Below are 25,255 nucleotides of genomic sequence, written 5' to 3'. Positions count from 1 at the left end.
TAAGTTCATAAGGGTGTAATGTTTTTGCTTTTACTTATTTATAATGAGAAAATTATTTGTTAGAATATTTCTTCATAAAAATATTACATGTATTATTTGTAATTGTTCTCATCATAGTATCTATTGAGTACTTTCTCATTACGGGATATTGGATTGTTACATATATTAATTTAAGTAGGAAGTCAGAGGTTAAGTGAAGCAGCACACTTATTACTCAAGTATCAACACATCACTTTCTGTCCATCATCACAGTATTGCGTAAGAGGTATAATTTGGTTGTTACCAGAAAGGAAGATAATCTGTTTCTTTCAAATTATAGTTAGTTGTTTGGGATCATGGCAGATGACAATGTGTGATAGTTCCATAATTTGAAAAAAAAAGTGTTTATTATATAAAAGGGCCAAAGATGGCCCCTGTGTTATTTTCTTTTCGCAGCCGGCTAGGACCATTAGCCCAAAGCCCATGGGCACCAAATTCAAGCTTTACACATCTGGTTGTTGTAAATACAGTCCCACTAAGCATATTTTTAACTATTTTGATCCTGCCTGCTTTGTACCCAATGTCTGCTAGCCGTAGGTAAGACAAACTTTGCAGCTATAAAAACCTCCAAACTACTGATGCTCTTCAGAGCTCTCTGACCCAATGACTCCCCACCTTGCTGCTGAGTGACATCACCTATACTAAGCTGCTCTCCAATTCCTGTTTCCCCGAGGAGGAGTTCCCTGCTGTTTTCCTTCTGGATGTGGCTTATGTCACTGCCCCCAGAAACTGTCCTGCCGACAGGAGTTGTCATATGTTACTTCCCGTGCAAGCTTGCCCAACTGTTGCCCAAGTAAAGCTTGTTGAATGCTGCTGCCATCTTATGGTCCTTCCTTTTTCTTGATCAACTACTAATTCCTCAAACTCACCATTGTGTTCACCTATTCTTGTTCAAATAAATAGAATCTTTTAGAATTTTCTATAGAATATTAAAATATGCAGTTATCTGCGTATCTTCATATAGTGTTTTGTACATCACGGAAAACCCTTGATGTAGAGGTTTGGGCAACTTTATCTAGCAATCTTCCCTGGGTTCTAAGTTGTTACTGTTGGCTGGGTAGTGATGGAGAGGCTACCAGCTGGCATTAAACAAATACATGCTGTGAGACTCAGAGACAATCCATGTAAATCCCTTCCTGTCACCAAGTCACAATATATGGAATATTCTCATATAACCATTAAGTGACCTTATGCTCTTTGTTTTCTTTTCCATTTCTAGACTGACCTTGGTGTTTTCAATTCTCATTATCTTTCTCTATCCCCCTCCCCCCTCTCTTTGTCTCTCTCCCTTTCTCTCCCCTCCTCTTTGACTTTCTACCTGATTCATATTAACATTCTGAAGCAGAAGAGGCATGTAACAGTGCTCTCCCTTATGTATACAGTGTTCAACTGCACAGTACCACTTTATGCTATTTTTCCATTTTGGACAATAAATCACTCTGTCACACTACCATGAGTGACAAATACATGATTTCATACAAAGCAAATAAACAGTGATACCAGGTGTCTGCCCAGTTAGTTGGAATGGTTTCAGGATGGGCATTAAGAAATTTGAATCTAAAAAGTCTTCTATTTTCCCAAACATTTTGTTAGAAGGCTCTATTCAAAGTGTCCGTAGAGTCTAATAGTCATATCTTTATGAGAGAGAACAGTTTCTTTTAATGTATTTTAAACTGATAAACTCCTATTTATGATTTCCTTTAATCCTTTCTGTTAGTCTTTTCGAGGTGAGGTAATTATCCTTAGGGTGTAACTTGTAGAGATTCAGGGATATGAAAACTTCCTCCCCAGAAATCATTATTATCTAAAATCCAAGCTAAGAAATCGTTATTTGCTATTCTAATCATGAGCGCTATCGCTGACCTGTTATTTAGGAAAACCCCCTTAGGAAATATTTGGCTTTACAAAATCAGTTACTGTCTTGATATCAATATTTGCCTTAGCAGTAATTTGTCTCAAAATTCCTGTCTCAATGACTGTGACAGTCTCAGTCAACATCAATAACACATACCTTTCACATGCAAATTTTTGTAAAGTTAGATAAATACAAAAAACTCATTGTTAATGGTCTTTTCATAAAAATATATAATATCTGACCTTGTGATGGTAAAGGGAAATAATAGTTCTTTTTTAAGTTTCTATTTTGTGATTAATTAAATGGTAGTTTTAATGTTACATCACTGCATACAAAATATCTCTATATATTTGTACAGATAAGAGTGTATTTATGAATATGAGCATGTATATAATTTCTCATATTCTAACTTGTTGGTTAGAGGAAGCAATTCAAGCATATCTTCTGTTGGATAGCAAGTGTTATTTTAAGTATGGTGCTCTGAAGGGGAGAAAATGACAAAGATATGACCAGAAAATGACTCTTGAGAAGGAATAATAAAAAGGCTGTTTTCCCCTCTCTAGAATTGCAAAACATTGGAAATGTCTGCTTGTTAAGTAAGTCTTCCTTCTGAATAGTAGTAAGTATAAATATTTCTACTGATTTTCTTTGAGCAGAATGCCCGTGCTGTTCCTCATCCATGCACAGGGGAAATCCTTTGTTTTTATAAAGATGAATATTATCTAGCAAGCATTCTATCTTTCTAGATTATCAAAAAAATGACAAAAACCTCAGAGATTTTGTAGCTATTGTTTATGGTTCATCTGCATATAGTGAAAGAAAGAGACTTGCTTTACGCAAGAATTAATTTTTTAGATGTGGCCTTTAGCATTGTCAAGACATCTTTATTTTAAGCTTTAATTCAGAGGTCTATTATCTTAATTTTGTTTCTTATCCACTGAACTTAATGTCATTTCAATTGAGTTTATTTCTACCTATTAACATATAAAATAAGAAACAGGCATTGTAATATTTTTCCAATTAATGAAATTTCTCTAATTTGTCTTTGAATTTGTCTCAAATGGAGCTCATCATGTCTGAATCTAAACCGGCTCTTCTTCCCATGGTCCCTGTTTGTTTCCTGGGGACACTCACCAAGTTGAGCGTCTGCTTTGCCAGTCTGCTTTGACTATTCCCTATCCCTTGGTCCAAATGTCCTGCTATTTGCCAGTTCCATTCTTGCTATCAGTGGCATATATCTTTCACGTCATCCCCTTCTCTCCATCTCCATTGCCACTATTTTACAGCATAGTCTCATTACCTTGTCATGTGAATAATGGGATGAGCAGTCTCTCGAGCCAGTAGAGTTTCAAATAAAACTAGATATTCATAAATTCATTTCTGGAGATTATATTTTTAAACTGAATATCGTCAACATTTAGATCATAGCCAATGCTTTTTTCTTATTTCTTTCTGGCCATGTCTGAAGCATTGCTTTTTGATTTGGAAAGATGTGGGATTAAATTAAGTACATTATTTAAAATTTATAGAGGCATATATACACATACACATATATACATGCAAAGCCTAAAATTCTCAGTTTATTTTAAAAATTTTCATTTCAAAAAATATTCTTGCTGATGACTTTTTCCTTGTTCATTTTGGTGCCTCTTCTTTTTGTTTCATTTACATAAGCTAATTTTCAAGCCTGGCTTGGGTTTTCCCTGGGTGTGTCCAATTTTGATGTGTATTTGGGGATTAGTTGGCATCATTTGTTTCAGTCCCACCAAGCATGAGCTTTGTGTATAAGCCATTAGTTACTTACAGTCAAAATAGGAAGTTGTTTCTATGGTAATATTGAGCAATATTAAGAAAAATTTGAATAATATTAAAACTTGATCAAAAATATTTTTCCTACTGGCTTGATTCCCAGATTGAAAATTTTACTACTAATCACTATTTTGGCTTCTAAGTGTTAGGATAGTTTATAAAAGGTGTTACGTGAGGAGCAAAAGTATAAGCAATTATCAGACTGTGGTTTAGTTCCCTGGCAGAGTGTCAAAGCCTTGATATTACCTCAGGTTCTACTTTCTCTCTTTAGTATTTCTACAGTGGTTTCTCTGATCAGCCACCAGAACAGCTGTGGGCATTCATTCTATCTCTTGGTCACCATTTTCCTGGACACCTCTCTAACATCATTCTCATTATCATCACTCTCATTCATTGAGCATTTACCATGTATTGGGTACCATGTTCCATGCTTTTCTTAGGTCATCTTGTTTAATCTTCACAAGAATGCTGTAAGGTAAATATTATCCCCATTTAACAGTTGAGAAAACTAAGCCTTAGATAGTAATTTGTCTAAAATTGCTCTCCTCTTCTTATTCAACACATATTGGCCAATACTAGGTATAAGGAGAAGGGGCCAATCTGGGGAATACTCTGGGTTGTGACAGAACCTTAAATATACTCCTGGATACACATATATGTATGATTGGTCAGGGCATTTAAAAAGCTGTATTTTTATATTGACTTGGAAATTGGTAGAAATTTTCCAATTAAATATATTAGCTTTTTTTAAAGTAAAAAATATTATAAGTCCCAATGAATCTATAGTTTGATGATTATATTTTATATTATAAAACACTTGTTTTGATTTTTCTGTATGTAAAAACCTAGTGTTCCTTAGGTGTTAGGGCATAGCTGGACTGCGAAGTAGAGAAACAAACATAAGGTGCCATTTCTGCTCTATGCCAGAATTATAGACTAGTGAGGGAAATAGAAAAATAATGCTAGGAGGAAAGAAAGGTAGTGAATAGAGTGGACTGGGAGACAAGTTATAGTGTGTGTGTACATATATATATATGCATATATCATATACTATACATACATACATATACACACACAGAGGAAAAATTGTTCTGACTAGAGGATTCTACTACCTATATCATTCATCCTTTGTGGGTTCAAAATGAAGTAGCAGTCTTTCTTAATTGAAAATAATGTTGTCATCATCTAGATTTACTGGTGAAAGTCAATACTTTTGATAAGTGATTCAATATTTAATTTTATAGACTCTCCCACATAGAAAATATATTTTACTTCAAAACTGATTTATTTGTTTGAGTATCAATCTATCTCCTGGAACTCTTTAGAATTCTAATGGTTAATTGTTATGAGTACAAGATACTGTTGGATCATTAATTTTAATTACCTTGATTTTACTATTAATGTATTTTAAAAACATTTTCAAGAATGCTGAAATTCTACTGAATTAAGATCCTGAATTTATGTTATGCTATTTTTTTAAATAATAGGCTTTTTTTTAAAAAAAAAGATACTTAGATTACATAAATGTTACATAAAAAAACATGGGGGATTCCTATATACCTCACTCCCTACCCCCTGCACATTTTCCCACTTTAACAACATCCTTCATTAGTGCAGTACATTTGTTACAATTGATGAACACATTTTGGAACATTGTCACTAAGCATGAATTACAGTTTACATTGTATTTTACACTTCTGCACAGTTTTGTAAGTTATGATGAGACATATAATGGCCTGTATCTGTCATTGCAATGCCATTCAGGAAAATTCCCAAGTCCCAAAAAAGCCCCCATATTACGTGTATTTTTCCCTCTCCCTTCCCTCAGAATCTCCAGTGGCCACTGTCTCCACATTAATGCTATCTTTAAACTAAAGAGTTCCGTTGCCAACTAAAATGTGATTGCTACCTTGAAATCACAACTATAGGATAATAAGGTGGGAATTCACTGTGTATCTGAAAAATTTCAAATGTTTGTAACTTGAGAATAATGTGAAAGAAAACATTGTTTCCAGGAGCATAATAATTCTTCTAGTGCCTTTTGTGTGGAAAGAACATTATAGTTAACTCCTGCAGAGTGAAGACATAAAATGAAAAAACAATGTGTTGCATTTGAAAGGTCATAGTTCTCCTTGCACCAAAATGCATTCAGAGAAAAAAAAATTATCCTGAATTTTAGTAGCTTGATGTGTGTCTTACAAATTTGGAATCTCAGTAGTGTCCCCCAATCCATCTAAGAAATGGGGAGAGTCTTATAAAATGCAAACATCTTTATCTTTGGTATTTCTTTTTAAAATTTCTTAATTTAAACAACATAGGGCTATTTGTGAATGTGTTTTGTGCTTCACAAGGCCTTTTGTTTCTATTTCAGTTTTGCTGTACGCAGTATTTTCATAAATTCACATAACAATGCCTACAAAACCAAATAGAAACATTTATTCATTCATGTACTCATTCCTTCCTCATTTTACCAAGATTTGCTGAACACCTTCCCTGGGTCTGTGCTTGGTCCTGAAGATCCTTGGGCCTCAAGTTAGGTGGAAGAGGACCCATGTAGGCAGGAGCGTTTCTCTTCTCAGTTGGCACCTCTCAGTTTTTCACTCTTTCTCCTTTCTCACTTCACTCTTGTTTTGCTCTTTCCTCTGAATTGTTAAAGTACTTCTTCAGTACTACTGTCTTTTATGGTCTTTATTTATGCATATACTTCATCTTATATTAAACTATAGATACTTAAGCATAAGAATCTATGACTAACCAATCACATTTCTTTATCCCAAATTTTATCTCACACATCTCTTAAACATGATAAGGACTAAGTATTTAGTGAATGAATGCATATATGATGAACCTAGTGGGAGAATAAGCAGTATTTGATATAATCTATGAAGATATTAAGAAACTTCCATCCCAGTATGACTGGTCTTCATGGGAACTTTGTGATTGAAATATCTGTTGAAGTATAATGATATCAATATCCATTATCATTCTAGGTTAGTGAAGGAGGGGCTAAAATGAATTAGTAAACCTCCAAACTAATAATGAGGCATATCACACTGTATTATATTGTTTTAATTCCTTCTTTATAATAAGAAAGTGTGTTGTAAATTTAAAATATATAACATTTTACAAAAGAAAATTAAAAATAAAATAATTTCCTAATTGGGTGATTTTCTTACAGTAGATTTCAGTATGGTATGTCTGTGCTTTTGTTCTCCAACACCTTCCATACCTGCCTCTTCTCAATCTTCAACGGTTCCTAGAAGGACTGGCTCATGATCTGCAGAAATTTGACATATTTCTAGTGCCAGTGAGAAGTGGTGTTTCTCTTTTACTGAAGCAAAGCAAAACACCCTAAACTAGGTTCATTTACATGTAAATCTTTCTGCACAGTTCGATGCCTGTTAAATTGGCACTGTTGCCAGGTAAAATGACGGGACCCAAATTGAAATTGTGACTCAAAGGCCCCACTAATCTTGACACTGTGTTTTCATATCTGTTTCTTCCTACTGCTGTGTGCACTTCCTAGTGAGGTGCAGTTGCTAATCAGTATGAAAACAATTTCATTCTTCCCTATCTTCCCCTCTTGAAATTGTAGCTATAGTAGTCCATTCAGAGGGTCTTATAATAATGATACAACAGTTGATATTTTTATTTAAGTTTGTATAAATCTGTGAGAATGAAAATCACCAATTAAATTAAAAGCAACAAAACAAACAGGAAATAGGAATGTTGGTTCTGTTATATTAGTAACTAGTAGAAAAAGTTCCCCATGTCTATGACTGATGGGTCATTTGATCTACTAGAAAGGCTCTATATGGGATTTCCCAAACATCAGCATTTATGTTTCGTTTTCTGTCATGACTACTGATATCTCACTTGCTTTCCAGCTGGCTTTTTCTTCTCTATTAGCTTATTGTAGCCTTGGCATTCCATGTAAAACAGTGTCTGCTTTTCTGACATGCCCAATGTAGAAAACTGTCCTGCTCTGGTAGGATTTTGATATCCCAACTCCCTTTTAGGTGTTCTCATTTCTGTCCAGGGTTCAGAGGGAAGTACCCCAGGATTTGCTTAAACCTGGTAGCTGTCTTCCAATTAAACACGTTTTCAAATTATGTGATTACTTACTGATTATCATTGCGTTTCTCTCCAACTTTTTATTAAATTCAGATTTTGGCTGAGATTGTCTTCCAACTAAATGAAGTGATATTCTATACACGTCTGCCAAGTTACATAAAAATCTAACACTTGGAGATTTAGTTAAAATAACACTTCCTACATGAAAACCACTTAGATGAATTTGATTCTAAAGGGATGAGCTCTTGTGTGAATTACTTCAGAATTTATATATATTTGCATACAATATAATATGTATATATTATATATATCCTTCTTTCCATCTATTCTTCCATCTCTCTATCCACCCATCTGTCCACATTCATATCCATTCATCCATTGTTGAGTATCCTATGGGTTTTGAATGAACAAAACCAATTTCCTGACCTCATAAGAAAGAAGTTTTAAAATACCATGAGCTTTGTTGAAGTGTGTGTAAGATATGATGGGAGCGGAGGGGAAAGATCTGCCTTTGCTGTGAGGCTTTAAATAGATAAAACAGTATTTAAACTGACCAGCTTGGTTTTATTTATATATTGCCATTATTTCATTTATATTCATCTTATCTATCTAGATTGTAAACTCAATAGAAATTAAAGACTTTTATGGCTTGTGAATTCTTGTATATAAGTAAAAGTTTAAAAATTCTTGTTAATGGAAAGACTGGCAGAGAACAGAACAGCTTCTCACAAAGTTTGCGTCTGTACATTATATTCTTAATGAAGATGTAATAAGGGCAAACTAATATATAAAGTAAATTGAATTATTATTTCAAATCTTTATATGACACAAACATTATAGACTTTTAAAAAGATAAGTCCATACTACATAGCTTTTATTATATGGTGATAAAACACTTCTTGTTGACATTTAAATAAAATTCAACTTCTAAATTGTGTAAGCAAATATAGATCATATGATTATAAATCACTGTTGTCAAACTGATTGGTGATAAGGTCGAGGATGGGTTGCTTTTGGCTCTTAGCATTTTACCTAGATTATCTTATTTAATTTTATCTCCTTTATTACACCTATCATTTACAAAATGTCATCTTTCAGAGTTCATTTTCTTTTACCTTACTTCATAGGATATAGTATGCCTTTATTTTCTTAGTAATAGTAAAAGTGCTAAATGATTATATGCAGTGTTATATAATCAGCTACATATATATATATGCAGATAAATGTTTTTCAACTATTGCTTTGATCAAAATAAGCTAAAAATAAATTACATAAAGAAATATGAAGTGATATTTCTTAATGGTGCACTCTGTTTCATTAACAATATAATTATTTTGTGCCAACTAGAAGTTCAAAGTAAATAGCAAATGCAGTAAAAATATAAAAATGATTTAGTCCTCTTTTGTGCAGTTATGCTGAAGCCTGAGGTTACTTACTCATTCATCTTCAGTATTATCAGGTTACTCTAATCAGAGAACATGTCTTAGTTCCTTTTAATATGGCTGGATATTCAGTAATTTAAAAGGCGAAACTATGTGTAAGCCTTTTAAAACTGATTTCCTGATTGTTAGGTCCTATAACTTATACTGCTAATCAATAACCTGAATGATTGAAGATCAGTGATGAAGAAAAGAAGGAATCTTAAATTTATAGACATATCCCAAGTGGATTAAGTTTCTCACACCTCTATGGATAGTATTAAGAATTTATCATTTCTTATTTTATTTACTCTATTATCAAAATAACAAGATTGGAAAGGAACAACTGAGCAGGAATCTGGCAAACTGTATTATCAAGGAAATCTAAGGATTAGGAATCTAATCTAAGGATCAATGTGATTTCTAAAATATTTTTCTCATAGCTACTAAAGAAGTAGTACCCACTTAAATGAACAGGTGAGTAGAATTATAAACAAGTTCTAAATTAATATATTTCCTAACACCTGGCTCTCCATCTCAAATTTAGCTTTAAAAACTATGTATGGGATTCTAATACTCTATGAGATAATATAGGCTTTTTGCAACCTTAATTACCTTTCTCCAATAGGAGCATATTTTGGTATTTTCTTCATATTACCCTTCCTCAGTTGTAAATATTTGTGGCATTCTCACTCTAGGCACAGTATTATGCCAAACATTTGAGGCCAATTCACGGAGCAATAATGTATATGGACACATTGCCTACTTTCTATAGGCATCTATTGTCATCTATTGTCATTCAGAATATGGGAAAACAGAACCAAAAATTAGTAGGTAAACTTGAGAACTATAGTTATTTGTAGAGGTATGAAGATAATGCTTTTTAAGGCATGATATTTTGCACTTGTTTAGTGGGAAATACTTGGCCCATGATTCCACCTTCTATCTGAGAAATTCTGTCAAAACAGCACTTCTTCGAACTGGCACTGAGCTGGGAGCTGAATTATGTTCCCAATTGAATTCATCATGTCCTGCTCCCATTTTAATAGAGAACTGATTAGGTTCTTCTTACCTTTGTTTTTATTCTCCTTTCCATGTGCTTTTTTATTTATACCAATTGCTTAAATATTAGTAGCTTTTGTGAGTAAATCAGGCTCTTAAGAGTATGTAAAGGGTACCAACCCAAATGCCTCTAGGGGAAACTAATGCATTTTGAGTGGCTTATTCATTTATTTTAATGGCTTCTTAATTTTTTATTAAGGGGGATGAAATTGAGACAACAGGTGACAGAGTAGGAGGAAAGTCATGCAGTTGCTTAATAATAAATGCCCTAGGTTTTAATGTTGAACTGTTGTTACTATGTATTTTCTGAATAATGTAGGTTTTTTTAAGCTTCGTCTGAAAGGGAGCTAAAAATATAAATAAGAGCAAACATGCCAAAAAGGGGACAGAGAAGGGAACATTTGACATGTAACTTAAATGTGGTTAAAACATGAGGGACAGTATTGAAATATGTTGAGGTAGTCAATGAAAAATAACACAGTGAAGTAGAGATGGGGCGGAGGGAAAATAGGAGTATAATTTTTGGCACTGGGACAAATTTCCCTAGATGGTAGCCCTATGAAGAACATTGAACATTTTAGCAGACTTGTTTCTTAACCATTATGTTAGTTGTTTGGTTCTTACATTATATTAAATGAAAAGACAGGTATGTGGCTTAAATTTGTGGCATGGTGCTGGGCCTTATTCTCAAACCCTTTATTTTTATTTGAGGACACTAGCAACATGGTTTTGAAGAAAGGAATAATCTTTCTTAGATCAATTAGATCTTGTAGGTTTTTAAAAGGCTTCAAAGTTCAAGATATTTAATCACATGGAAGTCTTTATACAAGGATCCTTCATGGTCTCCTGATCACATTTGCGCCAGCCACTCCATTGCACACAGGAGGCTTCTGGATCAACATAGGACTACACTAGGGTAGCCATGCCCGCATGGTTCACCCTGGTTACATTCCCACTTACCAGCACTTCAGGCTATTTCTGCTTCATTGATGTAGATAACATGGGAGGTTCAATGGCTCCTAGTCAACAAAATCTGGGCAATCTCTTGACTCATAATATTGTTGTCCATTCCTTGAACCACCTGGCTTAATGCATGCCTCTGGCAGCTCCGGGCTGCTAGCTTATCTTTAAGATCTCTCTCAGGACTCAAATTCTGATATTTTCTTCCCTATGCTGTTGTATCTTTGGGAGTAAAGGCTCTTTCTGGAAATAATATTCCCACCTCATCGCTTCAGGGGTTTCTTCTGCTGTGGGCCAGCTGAGTTATTTATAGACTTAGGGCTTCCCTAAGTGGTCTGTGGAGTAATTGAGAGTTTGATAGGAAAGAACGAAACTGATTCTCAACTTCATAGTGCTCAGTAAACACATTTCTATAGACCTGGGCCTGCCTTGTAGCCCTTTTCAAAATCTGCTTGGGGGTTAGGGTTTTAAACTTACAGCACAAGTGATATTGATTAAGCATTTTCTGCCTTGTCCATTAGCTCTCCCTTCTGCTCAGTGCTGTAGTGAAATCACAGTTTGTGCCATGGAAATCACTGAGGCAATAAATTTAACACTTACGACTTCAATGCATTATTGAGACGAAAGCACAGATGGACTATAAGGGAGCAAGCAGTTGTTCAAATCAACTAATATCTTTGATAATTAATAAATGTAACGGGAAATGAACAGCCTGTGAAGGAGTAGCTGAATCTAATTTTAAATTAAATAGCAGCATGAAAATTCTCTGGTTTGTAATTTTTAAAATTCTCTCCACACCATTGAAAGAAAGTCTTTTGGTTCTTGAGACTGCTGCCTGCAACTCAATGACACCGTAATCGGAAAAGGATTAATATACTCCATGAAATCTACAATCACCTTGGGGCCAGTTTACACTTCCAGCCAATGTGGCATAGATATTTTCTATTTATTGAACAACAGCTAGGTTTCAGGAACTCTGCTAGATACTGTTAAATTAAAAAATAATTTAAGACATGGCTCCTGTTTTCATGGACTTCCCAGTCTCTAAGAGGGACCAGTGCAGGGAAACGAGGAGGAAGCTCAGCCTTTAAAGGGGTTCCATGCTGGACCGGTAGGGGAGCCTAGGAGCTCTGCTTGGTTCAGGTCAGGAAAAGCCTTGGGCTGCTGAGGGAAGAATAGGAGCTCCCTAGGGGAAAAGCAGGAATACCATCACAGGCCCAGGCACTGAGGCACGAGGCAGCATCGCTGGTCCAAGGGCATGGAACTACTCAGATTGGCAGGAGCAAAGGATGCCTATGGAGGAGCAGTGACAGGTGTAAATACAGGTTATGAGAACATAGCAATATATTGGGTAAGAGATGAGGAGGTCCTGAGGTCATGCACTAGCAATGGGGATGGAAAGGGGTCACCATCACTTACAAGCTAGGTGACCTTGAACAAGTGAATTAACCTCTCTGAGCCACAAACATTGGAATTTGTTAAATGGACGTAATAATTCCCACCTTACAGTTTTGTTGTTAGCACTGTAGATAATGTATGTGTGTTTCCTGGAATAGTGAGTGCTCAATAAATGAGAGAGATGATTACACTATTATTACTGATTTATTGAAACACTCCATCATATCCTCTGTTCTTTTTTCTACAGAGTTCACTGCTTGTCACTCTCATATTACTGTTCAATATATTGTTTAAATGAGCTCAGAGAATTAAGTATTTTCTTAATGTCTCTGCCAACAGTCATTTCTCTAATAATTATTACTATTGCTATATTTATCTGTATTTGAGATGCAATCAAATGGAAGTGCTCAAACATTCATAAGCTCTGCCTGTCAAAACTGAAAGCAAACAAAGGAAACATTTTGGACATTATTAGAATTGTCTGTTTATTACTGAAAAGTATCATGGTTCAAATGTCAAATACCCAGCTAAATATTAGGGACAAAGAATTCTAATTCTAGTATAAGATACTGATTTACTGTTTAGCTTTAGGCCAGCTACTTCACCTTTTCTCTGCAAATCTGTAAAATGAGGAAGACATGTCTGCAGAATCAAGTAGCAATGAGCAGGCTTAAGCAAAAGGATGATAAATAATAAAATGACACATTTTCTCTAAGATAACATGAAAAGAATCCCACAAAACTTGTGTCAGCAGTTCTATTCTGATGTCAGGACTTGACACTAAAACACTGTAAGTGGGAATTATGTACATGGTTCAGTTTTTTCTTTAATGTCAATTTGTAAAATGTATTCCTGACTTCCACAGTTTTCTTCCATATTTCCATGGTTTTGTTTCAAATGATAAATAGCAAAATCTCTGACGGGTAGAAATTAACCTGCCGATGCTTCTTGTTCCACCCCCATATAGATGCTGTAAGATAAATGGAAAAATACAATTTCAGAACTTAATCCAGTAGAAAATGTCTCTAGGTTACATAACAATTGACTAGTTTGTGTAAAATGGATGCTTGTTTTCTCTGGAGAGAAGGGAGCTCTATAAAGAAATTCAAGCTTTTGGAGTTACTCCTCTTGGTTTTCTCTTGCCCCCTCCTCTCTGCCTCTCTGGATCTTTCCAGGAGTCAGATTAAATTCTACCTGCTGCAGGAAGCCTTTTATTTAAAAAAAAAAAAAAAAAAAAATTCTATATCCACCCTTGACTGAACTGTAGCATTAAAAAAAAAATCACTCTTTCTCTGACACTTCTTACATGCTACTTACTGTATGTTAATGACTATCCTACCATGAGGTTATGTCTTATCTTCCCAATTATATCACTTTTGCTTGAGAGCACCTACTTTGTTTTTCTTTAGTCTTGCCTGGTACTCAGTAGATGTTTTTGGATATATTGGTTTCCTCAAGCCTTTCCCAAACCTAGATACAAGAGTTTTACTTGAGATTTGAAATCTTCCAGCTGTTAGATCTAGGCCCCTGACCTATCTCTGAGTATCTTTTGTGAGCTGGGCCATGGATACTGGTGTCTGTATTTGTAATGGTTTCTTTGATTCCTAGGACTCTTCCCTTACTCTCTAAAGCATACTTATTTACACATCATGTGCTCATAAATCAACCTTGCATATATACCTACTCCAAAAATACTACCAGCAGAGCATCAGAGAAACCAAACTGGGAATGCAAATCTTGTCTCTAAAACATATAAATATGGATCATGCCTTGTCCTCTCGTGTATTATGAATTACTAGAGGCTTTAAATTCATGATGCAGGCTCTAGTTGAAGTAGATTGAGTGTCTTAGAAATTGGGTCCCAATTTCAGAAAACTCTTAATGGAAGTCAAATTATACCAGTGTTCTAGGCCATGTAATCAAATGTAGTGCGCTACTGTATTGCACTGGCATTTTCTGACTCTCCCTGTATTAACATTCTCTTAATTATATGTGATCTGTTAACCTATTCCTACTTTTTGAGAATTTTGATGTTAAACCTGATGAAGACCTAAGAAAAAAAATTATAAGCTACAATATTGCCAGAACTCTGTTTTCTTAAATAATTTATGAGGATTAACATTTTATTGGTCTCTCCCTCAATTACTTCCCTTGCTTATCCTTTCCTCTCTTACCTCCATAGAGACACAAATGCACATGTACACACTCACACGCACTCTTTGGAACAATCATCCTTTAGGGCTTTCAGCATTGCATGTTGACTAGTTAGTAGGTATTGTAGCTATAAAATTTTGAAGAATATCTGAGTTCTTCCAAGACTTGGGGTTGTTTTGGGGGAATGTAACTCATTACACTATTTTAGAGTGTTTACTGAGCCCAGTAAAAAATCTAAAAATGGTGTTCTTTTATTTGGGGTTTTCAGTGTACCCTTGAAGATGGTTGTTATCCCTGAGGAAGACCTTAGCTGACTGAAGTCTGGATATCTCAGATTGACTTAAGCTTACTGTTACCCTGGTTATGACCTAATTTATGTTCTATTAGCTCAGTTATCCAGGCTAGTGAGGCATGAAATAGAACTTTCTAAGCTCTTAGTGGGCTCTATACTATAAGCTCCATCTCTCTCTCTACCCTCCTCCCTCTTTCTCCCCTTTTCTCCATCCCATCCTTCTCCTCAATCTCTCTCTTTCTTGTTCATTCTTTCATTTACCTGTCCTTCATCCAGGAAATCATCACTGAACATGTATTAAGTGCCAAACACTTTCCTATTATGCTCTATGCTAATGGGATGAGTAAATGCATAGGTATTACAGCAAGAGGACACCATTAAATAGTCACACAAATATATGGCTATAAATTTTTGTACTGATTATGGAAGAAAAGTGCAGGAAAATAGTTTTGCTGGGAAGCATATCGTGGAAGGAGTCTCTGAGAAAGTATCATGTAATTTGAGATGAGTGAACAGAGTGGAAGGTGGGAGGAAGATGCTTCAGGCAGAGATAACACTGTGCAAAGGACCAGAGGCAAGGAGTGGGGAGACTAGAGATTACAGGGGTGGAGAGGGGGCCAGATAGGACCATTTGCGATGGGCCTGAAGAGGCTATCAGGGCCATATAATTTGTTCCTTCTATGTCATTTTAAGGATTTGGAGGGATTTTAAAAGGATTAGAATTTATCATAAAGTCTTTGGAAGCCAGTGAAGGATTTGAAGTGGGAGAATGACATGAATTAGCATTTACCAAAAAAGCCATTCTGCAGAAGAGGGGAAACTAGAGGCAAAAGTGGATATGTGGAAAGCTGTTAGGAGCCAATTGGTGTGATCCACAAGAGACGTGAGATGGCAGTGTGGATGGGGGCAGTGGCTATGAAAAGGGAGGGAATTTAACAGGTTTCATATGCATTTAGGTATAGGATTGGATTTGGGGAGGTTGATTAGCAATAGGGGTAAGTTACAAAAAGGTCTCAAGGATGATTTTTAGTTTTCTGGATGTATAAATGTTCTGATGTTGGGTCATTCACTGAAACAGGAAATGCTAGAAGACAACAGGTTTGCAGGTGCTTTGGCCATTATTTTGTATTAACCATGATAAGGATGTCCAGGAGTACTATGTATTGAAGTCTGGAGCGCAGATCTAGGCTTGATCAATCAGCTTGACACTCAAAGGAAATATCAACTGATTTTGTTTATTTTCATAGGATATTTTTCCTGCACTGAGCATTCCTTGTTAAACATTTTCCCAGTTTTTGCTGTAGTATGATGTTATTTACTCCCATTCCAAAATTTACAAATACAGTTACCTGTACTCTATTTGGTTACCTGGAATGTCATTCATTCTTATATTATTTTAATGTCTTATTTTTCTCTTGTTTGAATGTAATGTGATTATGAAGTGTGGCATTTTTGTTCAATTCTTTGAGAAATACTCTTGGATTTTTAAAGTCAGACTTCTTTATGTTCTCAACTGAATAGGACTTATTCTGAAAAGGAGATGAGCCTTTGCATGCTGATGGATTCCTGGTTTCTTGGGGACACAGTTATTTGTTGATCTTCTTACATATAGCTCTATAATTGTGGATTGTGATGCAGGTGTACTCTTCTTGTCCCACTTGCACTAACCAGCAAAGTGAACTTGAGCAGTTTGTCAGCCTCGTTGAACCTTCATTACACATGCATTGATGAGGGATTGTGTTGAAATGACCTCTAAGAATTATTTTAGTCTTAAAATTCTAGGAAAAGTTAGCATTAATTCTAGGAAAACAGGGATGAAGATAGGGAAGGGAAGTTACTTTAACTGCTGGAAAAGTTTTAGGTCTCTGGAGGAATTGAATCTTCTGAAAATTTTCAGGATATAATAAAGAGTTGTTTATAAGTTTTTTTCCATATTTCTACATATAGTGAAAGAGAGTTAAATTGCTGCTAAAACTATGAAATGGAGGTGAGCAACATTTCCAGAGGCAGTTAAGTAGTGCTGCATTTGACTGGTAAATTCTATCATTCTTTCAGAAAAAAATGAGATAGAGGTTTTCATAAAAATGGAGAAAAAGGAAATTGCATGTGTAGATGTAAAATACCATCTGTGCTTCTGGATCTGTTCCATGTTCCACACCTTCAGTGAAAGAAATTGTTGATTGAAAGCTCAGATTTTGCTGGTTAGTTGTAAAAGCTTCCTGTGTTGCTTATCATGCATTTTTAAAATAGATGGCTTTAGATTTTCAAGTTAATTTTTAGCCCCACTTGCCCAGGCCTCACTCAGGAAGCATGCTTTTAGTGAACGCACAATTCAATTCATATTCAACTCACTTAATAGCAACGAGCACTTAAAAGGTGCCAGGCAACATATTTTGGGTACTCTGCATTAGCTTAAGCTTCAGAATGTTTAAAATAACTTCCTTTCCCTCCTAGTAGCAGCGTGGGCCCAACTAATTTCCTGGACTGGAGAGTTTCATCTGTATCTTACTTTGAGAAAATATTAAACGTTCTTGGAACCAAGTATGCAGTTTTACAAAGTTAGAAAAACATGTTCCAAGTATCTCCTACTTCCCCCTTTTGTCCCTTTCTCATCTTAATAGAGGCAGGTATTCAGCCTATGCCTAGGTCCCAGTCAACTCTGCTCTCATTTACATTACAATGACTCTAGGTGAAAATGGCACCTCGCTCAGGTTTCATTTTCTTAATCTGATCTCCACTGTGGAATGAAATACTTGTTCTTGATAATGCAGTTTTAAATTTAGACATCTCTGGGAAAACAAACATATTATTAGAAACTTAAAGTAGTCACCTCAGGTACCACATGCAACCCTAAGTTCTTCAAGAGAGGAAGGACATCAAATACACAGTTATTAGCTTATTATGCAAGTGGGGGAAAGATAACTGATTATTTCAGGATTAAGTCATTCTTGTTAAATATTGACCATTTAATGGGTAATTTGATTCTTAAATGTATGCCTATATAAATAAATATATATATACCACAGACACCTCATTCACATACATGTATATATTAATATATTAAGTATATATTAATATATTTAAATACTATATTTGCATATTGGCATGAGAAATAATAGAAATCCTCGCATTCTCACTTTTGTGAGATTTAATGATGTTAAGAAATGTATTTAGTGGCTCTGTATACATGCCTTTCTTTGTCAATAGGGAGAACCAATCTACATTTTTTTTCAAATAATAGAAATGTGAATGTTTTTAGAAGGTCATTCTTTATAGGTAAATTTCTGCTGATAAAATTTAAGAGTGGTTGCCTGGAACTATTTCTAAAATCCAGCAGATCTGAATGTAGACGTGTAAATATATATCTGTTCCTGAACCAAGAAAATCTCTGCCATTAATCACATTTTTTGACAGTGGACAAAAGTCACTTAAATTATTCTAGTTTGCTTATCTATAAAATGTGATTAAATTATGAGGATAAATTGAGATAATCTGTGTGAAAAGACTTTGCAGAGACTGAAGTGTTTTTTTTCCCATTATTTAGCATTTTTCATGAGCTTTTATTAATTTTTGATGCTCTATTCCATTCTTCCTATCTTTGGTTTATTTTTCTCTGTCTTTATGTTTTTCTCCTTTTCACATATAATTTTAAAACAACTCATCAGATAACTCCTGTATTTGACATTTATGTGATTTTCTTTTCTTTTTCCTCATTTGACATAATAACAGGATCTTCGATATCATGTTCATATTAGAATACGAAGAGAGGTGTTCACATAGTGGAATGTTTCCTGAATCTGATGACTAGGATGGCAAAGGATTTAAATACAAAAAATAAGTTTAGGATTTGTTAGTATTTTAACTAAAGCAAAAAACAAAAGATTTAATTGAGATGATTCTTCACATAGATGAAGAAATATAATATGGAAGAGGGTAAAATTTATCTATGTTGTTGCAGATGTCAAAATTAAGATAATAAGTGGAAAATATGAGAGAGTCCATTTTGTTTCAATATACTAACGAGTTTTAAAAGCCAATTAGAGGGAAGCGCAGTGGCCCAGGGGTTAGGGCATCTGTCTATCACATGGGAGGTCCGCGGTTCAAACCCCGGGCCTCCTTGACCCGTGTGGAGCTGGCCCACGTGCAGTGCTGATGCGGGCAAGGAGTGCGTTGCCACGCAGAGTGTCCCTGCGCAAGGGAGCCCTGTAAAGGAGAGCTGTCCAGTACGAAATAAAGTGCAGCCTGCCCAGGAGTGGAGTCACACACACAGAGAACTGACACAACAAGATGACGTGACAAAAAGAGACACAGAAAGAGACACAGATTCCCATGCCGCTGACAAAGAACACGAGCAGCGAGTGAACACAGAGAACAGACAATAGGGGTGGGGGGGAGAAGAGTAGAGAAATAAATGAATAAATAAATCTTTTAAAAAAAAGCCAATTAGAGGCCAGCATGGGGGCAGGGGGCCCCTTCCCCGGCTCCATGCTTGCCTGCCAGGCCCTGGCAGCGGCCACAGTGGCGGGGAGGGGAGGAAGGCACTCCAGCCGCCATGGATGACAAGGATGACAAGGCGTTTACCGAGGAGCTGGACCTATAGGTGGAGCAGCTGAAGGAGTGTCAACGAGAACCAAGTACAGACCCTGTGTGAGACAGCTAAGGAAATTTTAACAAAATAATCATATGTGCAAGTGGTTTGTTGCCCTCTTACAGGCTGTGGAGATGTTCATGGTCAATTTCATGATCTTATGGAACTCTTTAGAATTGGTGGGAAATCACCAGACACAAACTATCTATTCATGGGGGACTATGTTGACAGAGGTTATTATTCCAGTGGAGGCTGTGACTCCTCTTGTGGTATTAAAGGTGCATTATCCAGAATGCATTACAATATTGAGAGGAAACAGTGAAAGCTGACAAATTACCCAAATACGTGGCTTTTATGATGAATGTCTATGAAAGTATGGAAATGCCAATGTGTGGAAATATTTCACAGATCTTTTTGATTATCTTCCACTTACAGCTTTAGCAGATGGACAGATATTCTGCCTCCATGGTGGCCTCTCTCCGTCCATAGATTCACTGTATCACTGGATCGTTTACAAGAAGTTCCACATGAGGGCCCAATGTGTGATTTGTTATGGGCAGATCCAGATGATCATGGTGGGTGGGGCATTTCTCCACATGGTGCTGGCTACATATTTTGGACAAGACATTTTTGAAACATTTAACCATGCCAATGGCCTCATGCTGGTTTCTCATACTCACCACCTTGTAATGGAGGGATATAATTGGTGTCATGATCGCAATGTGCTTACTATATTCAGTGCACCCAATTATTGTTATCGTTGTGGGAACCAGGCTGCTATCATGGAATTAGATGACACTTTAAAATATTCCTTCCTTCAGTTTGACCCAGTGCCTTGTTGTGGAGAACCTCATGTTACCCAGGGCACCCCAGACTACTTCCTGTAAATTGCTCCTCAGAAAACCTGCTTTTGTATGTGGAAGTATACCTGGCTTTTTAAAATACATATATTTAAAAACAAACAAAAAAGCGACAGTAATCTATGTGTTTCTGTAACAAATTGGGATCTAGTTTGGCATTATAACCATATCGTGGACCAAAATGTGCCATACTAATAATGAGCATTTAGCACAATTTGAGAATGAAATTCAGTACCACACTGTTCTAGATCAGTCTTAACTGTTTGCCTGATGTATTTGTAGTAACCATTTTTCTCTGGACTAATCAAACAAAAATGGTAACTAACTCCTTTCTCTCTTTTTGCATGTATTTGAGAATTTTAGTTATAGTGTTTAACTAGCATGGATTATAGAGTTGGAGTTTTATTTTTTAAGGAAAACTCACACTAGCTAACATAAACTTAATCCATTATCACCCTTTATTTTATTGAAATGTATAGTTAACTGAAGCAAAGATTCTTCTAGGGACTATGTTGTCATAACATTGAAGAGATTTCCCTTCATTTAAACTAAATTACTGTTTTACGTTGATCTGCATATTTCTGTATATTTGTCATGACAGTCCTTGCATCCTATTTGGTGTAATGAGCAAATAAACTTTCCACTTTAAACATAAAAATAAATAAATAAATAAAAGCCAATTAGAGACAACTAGCAAGATGATGGGGGAGTAAGGAGCTCTTAGAGTCAGCTCCTGCCACAGGGCAGTTAGTAAACACCCAGAGCTCTCTGGAGCTAGTGAAGCACCTGTCTGGGGACTGCAGGAGACCAGAAGAGTATCCTACAATATCCTTGAACGACTGGAAGGAGGACACTGCTTATCTGCAGAGAAGATTCATAAGTAGAGCACTCCACGCCCTGGAGGCTGGTGCCCATCCTCCACTGGAGGCACAAGCTGCCTCAGGAGCTGTTCCTCAGGTAGCACTTTCCAAAAACAGGGGAGGAAGAGACGCTTGGACACCACCTTCAACTAATGATGAGTAAATTCAGCAGTCTAAAGTATAATCCTGAGAACAGCTAAAGTTTGAGCCTGTCCAAGTCAGAGAGAGGCTGGTAGCTGTCATCTTAACTCCACACCTGGCATGAAGGGAAGAGGAATGGACTGAAAATCACAGTACTGGTGGAGACCACCTTCTTTCCTTCCAGGTCAGATTGCAACTCTAGCCTATGCCCCAGCGCCACTTGCTGCAGGGTGGAAGCTGTGGGGACCTGTGCCAGCCTCTCCAGAAAATTACCAGCCAAGCCATGGAAGCCGGTGTTTAACCTACTCTGGTGGCATGAGCCACTCCAGGAGCTATTCTGTAACTAGAATTGGAAGCTCCATTTCTCAAGAACAGGGAAGGAGGAGATGGTTAGCTGCTGATTTCGGCTACTGATTGGTAGACTTGGCTGGCTAAGAAACAACAGTGGGAATAGCTGGGGTGTGATTCTGCCCGAGTTGGAAAGAGGCCAGTGGCTGCCATTTTGGCTCCATCCCCAGCCTAAGGGGTAGGAAACAGTTTCTTTCACCCAGATCAGCCTGCAGCCCTAGCCTAGGCTTCAGCCTGCCTCTGGCAGGGAGGAGGTGGTCCCTGCACCAGCCTGTCCAGGTAACTGCAGGTAACTTTGGCTGGCACAGACTGAAAACTGGAAGTCTACCAGGGCAAATGCTGTCATCTTGAACCCGAACTGCATAGATTGCTGCCCATACCTGCAGCTCCATCCCTACCCCAGGCAAAGGAGAAAGGGGCATGAAGCTTCATCAGTCTCTCTGGGCAACTACAGTCTAGGCCTGCATGACTTAGATTATTCCACCAGCTGTGATTCTGTCCCTACCCCTGGCAAAGTACAAAGTTGGGAGAAGTTTCATTGGTCCCTGGCACAATGAGGGCAGTTTGAGCCTCCACAGCTATAGCACCAACCAGCAAGGGAGAAAGGGCAAAAAGCCCTAAACTAAAGAGAAAAACTGCACCCAGAATAAATACTCTAGTAATCCAGATGCCAAGACACCAACAAAAATTACAATCCAAACCAAGAAACAGGAAGCTATGGCCCAATTAAAGGAACAAGATAAGCCTCCAGATGATATAAAGGAGTTGAGACAACTACTCATAGGTGTTGAAGCAAATCTCCTTAATAAATTCAATGAGATAGCTAAAGAGATTAAGGATATTAAGAAGACACTGGACAAGCACAATGAAGAATTTGAAAGCATACATAGAAAAATAGCAGATCTTATGGGAATGAAAGGTGCAATAAATGAAATTTACAAAACATTGGAGTCATATAATAGCAGATTTGAGGAAGCAGAAGAAAGGATTGGTGAGCTTGAAGAAATGGCCTCTGAAAGTGAACATATAAAAGAACAGATTAAGAAAAGAATGGAAAAAATTGAACAAGGTCTCAGGGAAATAAATGACAGCAAAATGTGTGCAAACATATGTGTCATGGGTGTCCCAGAAGGAGAAGAGAAGGAAAAAGGGGCAGAAGGGATATTTGAAGAAATAATGGTAGAAAATTTCCCAACCCTATTGAAGGACATAGATATTCATGTCCAAGAAGCACAACATACTCCAATCTTTTCGAAAAAATCTGAAAAGACCAACACTGAGACATATACTCATCAGAATGTCAAACACCCAGACAAAAAGAGAATTCTGAGACAAGAGAAAAGCAATATGTAACATATAAGGGATACCCAGTAAGATTAAGTGCTGATTTCTCACCAGAACCCACGGAGGCAAGAAGACAGTGGTCTGATATATTTAAGATACTACAAGAGAAAAACTTCCAGCCAAGAATCTTATATCCAGCAAGACTGTCTTTCAAAAATGAGAGCGAGTTTGGCATGTTCACAGATCAACTGAAACTGAGAGAATTTCTAAACAAGAGACCAGATTTTCAGGAAATACTAAAGGATGTGCTAGAGCCTGAAAAGAAAAGACAGGACAGAGAGGCCTGAAAGAGAGTCTAGAAATGAAGATTATATCAATAAAAGTAACCAAAAGTGTCAAAAGAGCAGTGAAAATAAAATATGACAGATAAAACTCAAATAGGAATAAACTTAACCATTGATGTAAAGCACTTGTATTCAGAAAACTGCAACTCAATGTTAAAACAAATCAAAAAAGCCCTAATAACTGGAAGAACTTTCCTTGCTCATGAATTGGAAGACAAAATATCATTAATATGTGAATTCTACTCAAATTGACATACAGATTCAATGCAATCTTGATAAAAATTCCACCAGCATTTAAAAAAAAATTGAAGGGTAAGGGGTCCTGAATACCCAGAAACATCATAAAAAGAAAAGCAAACCCTCATCTCCAGTCTTTAAATTATACTACCTAGCTATAGTGGTAAAAACAGTATGGTACTGGCATAAAGATAGACACATAGTCCAATGGAACCTAATTTATGTTTCAGAAACAGACCCTCACATGTATGGTCAAGTGATTTTTGACTAGCCAGTCAAACCCATACAGCTTGGGCAGAACACATCCATTCCACAAATGGTGCTGAAAGAATTGGATATCCATAGTCAATAGAAGGAAAGATGACCCCTATCTCACACCTTATCCAAAATTTAACTCAAAATGGATCAAAAACCTAAAAATAAAAGCAAGAACTATAAAACTTCTAGAAGAAATTATTGGAAAATATCTTCAAGACCTGGTGGTAGGTGGTGGATTCTTAAAGGAGATAAGAGGAGGAGTGAGATGGACTACTGATGTTTAATGTATGGAGAAGTTTTAATTAGCTTTCTTTAACAGTGTGGAAATGTATAGTGGATGGTAAGACATAGTGAGTAACAGGGAGTTTATAAGTGGGGATGTGGCTGAAAATGGTAGTCCAGGTATATAAATGCCGATTGACAGAACGCTAAAGAATAATCTAGGAACTGAATAGCACAGTAAATCAAGAGGTGGATAAGAATTATGGCTGATGATACAGATGTGAGTGTCCTTTGTGAGCTAGAGCAAATGTACATCACTACTGCAGGGTTGTAGGAATGTGGAGAAGCATGGAAAAAACACAGCTGGAGTGACCTATGGACTGTGGTTAGCAGTAATAATATAATATTCTTGCATCTATGTGAAAGATGTACTGTGTTGATAATGAGGCAGTATGGAAAATGTGAGCCAAATGTACACTATGGACATGATAACATCAGATAATGTTATCTTATCTATAACAAATGTTCCACCACAGTGTGGTGTGTTGATGGAGGGGAGTTGTTTGGGAAATCTGCACATGTACATGATTGTTTTATAAGTTTACAACTTCTCCCATAAAAATATACTTTAAAAATAATAGATGTATTTGGGGAAAAACACACCAAGTGTAATATAAGAACTATGATTAGCAGTAAGATTTTGAAAATATTCTTTCATAATTTGTAACAAACATCTCATGACAATTCAAGGTATTGGTGGAGGTTTGATGTATGGGACACCTGTATGATCTTATGCATGTTTGCTTTGTAAGTTCACAACTTTTACTATACACTTAATTGTTTATGAATATTCATATATAAATGATATAAAAATAATAATAGGGTTGGTTGGGGGAAAAATACTTAGGGTAGTAGTAATATTTTGACAATGCTCTTTAATCATTAGTTAAAAAGGATTAGCAACAATGCAAGTTATTGGTGGTAGGGTGAGTTATAAGAGTCCTGTATGATGTTATATATGTTTGTTTTGTAAGTTCACAACTATTATTATA

At 36.3% G+C, this 25,255-nt stretch overlaps 2 protein-coding genes and 1 pseudogene across 5 annotated transcripts in view; 2 read left to right on the top strand and 1 right to left on the bottom strand.

Moving 5' to 3' along the window:
• Positions 1-25,255, top strand: part of CTNNA3 (catenin alpha 3) — a 1,802,485-nt gene that overhangs the window by 519,329 nt on the left and 1,257,901 nt on the right. The gene's annotated exons all lie outside the window — the stretch shown is intronic.
• LRRTM3 (leucine rich repeat transmembrane neuronal 3) overlaps positions 1-25,255 on the bottom strand; it is a 190,575-nt gene that overhangs the window by 6,442 nt on the left and 158,878 nt on the right. The window lies entirely within an intron of this gene.
• LOC139439114 (serine/threonine-protein phosphatase 2A catalytic subunit beta isoform pseudogene) lies at positions 18,739-21,620 on the top strand (annotated as a pseudogene).

The sequence above is a fragment of the Dasypus novemcinctus genome, chromosome 6, assembly GCF_030445035.2.
Source record: "Dasypus novemcinctus isolate mDasNov1 chromosome 6, mDasNov1.1.hap2, whole genome shotgun sequence".
Lineage (NCBI taxonomy): Eukaryota > Metazoa > Chordata > Mammalia > Cingulata > Dasypodidae > Dasypus > Dasypus novemcinctus.
This window is presented reverse-complemented; position numbering and strand designations above follow the sequence as displayed.